This window comes from Taudactylus pleione, unplaced genomic scaffold (assembly GCF_031769625.1).
Source record: "Taudactylus pleione unplaced genomic scaffold, aTauple2 ptg000967l, whole genome shotgun sequence".
In the NCBI taxonomy this organism is placed as follows: Eukaryota; Metazoa; Chordata; class Amphibia; order Anura; family Myobatrachidae; genus Taudactylus; species Taudactylus pleione.
Window position 1 is genome coordinate 6,582,501 of NW_028285368.1, and position 2,500 is coordinate 6,585,000.

General features: G+C 37.7%; 8 pseudogenes; all 8 read left to right on the forward strand.

The window, feature by feature from the left end:
* Positions 1-22: 22 nt before the first annotated feature.
* LOC148459082 (5S ribosomal RNA) lies at positions 23-141 on the forward strand (annotated as a pseudogene).
* Positions 142-257: 116 nt separating this feature from the next.
* Positions 258-376, forward strand: LOC148459083 (5S ribosomal RNA; annotated as a pseudogene).
* Positions 377-492: 116 nt separating this feature from the next.
* On the forward strand, positions 493-611 carry LOC148459084 (5S ribosomal RNA; annotated as a pseudogene).
* A 586-nt stretch (positions 612-1,197) lies between these two features.
* LOC148459085 (5S ribosomal RNA) lies at positions 1,198-1,316 on the forward strand (annotated as a pseudogene).
* A 351-nt stretch (positions 1,317-1,667) lies between these two features.
* LOC148459086 (5S ribosomal RNA) lies at positions 1,668-1,786 on the forward strand (annotated as a pseudogene).
* Positions 1,787-1,902: 116 nt separating this feature from the next.
* Positions 1,903-2,021, forward strand: LOC148459087 (5S ribosomal RNA; annotated as a pseudogene).
* A 116-nt stretch (positions 2,022-2,137) lies between these two features.
* On the forward strand, positions 2,138-2,256 carry LOC148459088 (5S ribosomal RNA; annotated as a pseudogene).
* Positions 2,257-2,372: 116 nt separating this feature from the next.
* LOC148459089 (5S ribosomal RNA) lies at positions 2,373-2,491 on the forward strand (annotated as a pseudogene).
* The last annotated feature ends 9 nt before the right edge of the window (positions 2,492-2,500 follow it).

Sequence of the window (2,500 nt, forward strand, 5' to 3'; positions counted from 1 at the left end):
TCTAAAGTTACGTTTCTTGAGCACCTACAGCCAAACCACACTGGACATGCCCAATCTCGTCTGATCTTGGAAGCTATGCAGTGTTGGGCCTGGTTAGTATTCGGATGGGACACCACCTGGGAATACCAGGTGCTGTAGGTAAATTTATACAGCCAAAACATTTTTTTCTATTACATTTTACATTTAGTTTTTTCAACTTATCAATGAATTTACTTGAGTTAAGAAGCAAAAGAAGTCTAAAGTTAATGTTTTTGAGCACCTAGAGCAAAACCACACTGGACATGCCCAATCTCGTCTGATCTTGGAAGCTATGCAGTGTTGGGCCTGGTTAGTACTTGAAAGGGAGACCACCTGGGAATAACAGGTGCTGTAGGTAATTTTATACTTCCATAACATACTTTTCTATTAAATTTTACATTTAATTTTTTCAACTTATCAATGACTTTACTTGAGTTAAGAAGTAAAAGAGGGCTAAAGTTAATGCTTTTGAGCACATACAGCCAAACCACACTGGACATGCCCAATCTCGTCTGATCTTGGAAGCTATGCAGTGTGGGGCCTGGTTAATACTTGGATGGGAGACCACCTGGGGATACCTGATGCTGTATGTAATTTTATACTGACATAACATTCTTTTCTATTACATTTTACATTTAATTTTTTCAACTTATCAATTAATTTACTTGAGTTAAGAAGTAAAAGAGGTCTAAAGTTAATATTTTTGAGCACGTACAGCCAAACCACACTGGCCATGGCCAATGTCGTCTGATCTTGGAAGCTATGCAGTGTTGGACATGGTTAGTACTTGCATGGGAAACCACCTGGGAATACCAGGTGCTGTAGGTAATTTTATACTGCCATAACATTCTTTTCTATTATATTTTACATTTAATTTTTTCAACTTATCAATGAATATACTTGAGTTAAGAAGTAAAAGAGGTCTAAAGTTAAACTTTTTGAGCACCTACAGCCAAACTACACTGGACATGGCCAATGTCGTCTGATCTTGGAAGCTGTGCAGTTTTGGGCATGGTTATTACGTGGATGGGAGACCAGCTGGGAATACCAGGTGCTGTAGGTAATTTTATACAGCCATAACATTCTTTTCTATTACATTTTACATTTAATTTTTTCAACTTATCAATGAATTTACTTGAGTTAAGAAGTAATAGAGGTCTAAAGTTACATTTCTTGAGCACCTACAGCCAAACCACACTGGACATGCCCAATCTCGTCTGATCTTGGAAGCTATGCAGTGTTGGGCCTGGTTAGTACGTGCATGGGAGACCACCTGGGAATACCAGGTGCTGTAGGTAATTTTATACTGCCATAACATTCTTTTCTATTACATTTTACATTTCATTTTTTCAACTTATCAATGAATTTACTTGAGATAAGAAGTAATAGAGGGCTAAAGTTAATGTTTTTGAGCACCTACAACCAAACCACCCTGGACATGCCCAATCTCGTCTGATCTTGGAAGCTATGCAGTCTTGGGCCTGGTTAAAACTTTAATGTGAGTCCACCTGGGAATACCTGGTGCTGTAGGTAATTTTATGCAGCCATAACATTCTTTTCTATTACATTTTACATTACATTTTTTCAACTTATCAATGAATTTACTTGAGTTAAGAAGTGATTGAGGTCTAAAGTTAAAGTTTTCGAGCACCTACAGCCCAACCACACTGGACATGCCCAATCTCTTCTGATCTTGGAAGCTATGCAGTGTTGGGCCTGGTTAGTATTTGGATGGGAGACCACCTGGGAATACCAGGAGGTGTAGGTAATTTTATACTGCCATAACATTCTTTTCTATTACATTTTACATTTAATTTTTTCAACTTATCAATGAATTTACTTGAGTAAAGAAGTAAAAGAGGTCTAAAGTTAATGTTTTTTAGTGCCTACAGATAAACCACACTGGACATGCCCAATCTCATCTGATCTTGGAAGCTGTGCAGTGTTGGGCTTGGTTAGTATTTGGATGGGAGACCACCTGGGAATACCAGATGCTGTAGGTAATTTTATACTGACATAACATTCTTTTCTATTACATTTTACATTTAATTTTTTCAACTTATCAATGAATTTACATGAGTTAAGAAGTAAAAGAGGTCTAAAGTTAATGTTTTTGAGCACCTACAGCCAAACCACACTGGACATGCCCAATCTCGTCTGATCTTGGAAGCTATGCAGTATTGGCCCTGATTAGTACTTGGATGGGAGACCACCTGGGAATACCAGGTGCTGTAGGTAATTTTTTACTGCCATAACATTCTTTTCTATTACATTATACAATTAATTTTTTCAACTTATCAATGAATTTACTTGAGTTAAGAAGTAATAGAGGTCTAAAGTTAATGTTTTTGAGCACCTACAGCCAAACCACACTGGACATGCCCAATCTCGTCTGATCTTGGAAGCTATGCAGTGTTGGGCCTGGTTAGTACTTGGATGGGAGACCACCTGGGAATACCAGGAGCTGTAGGTAATTTTATAC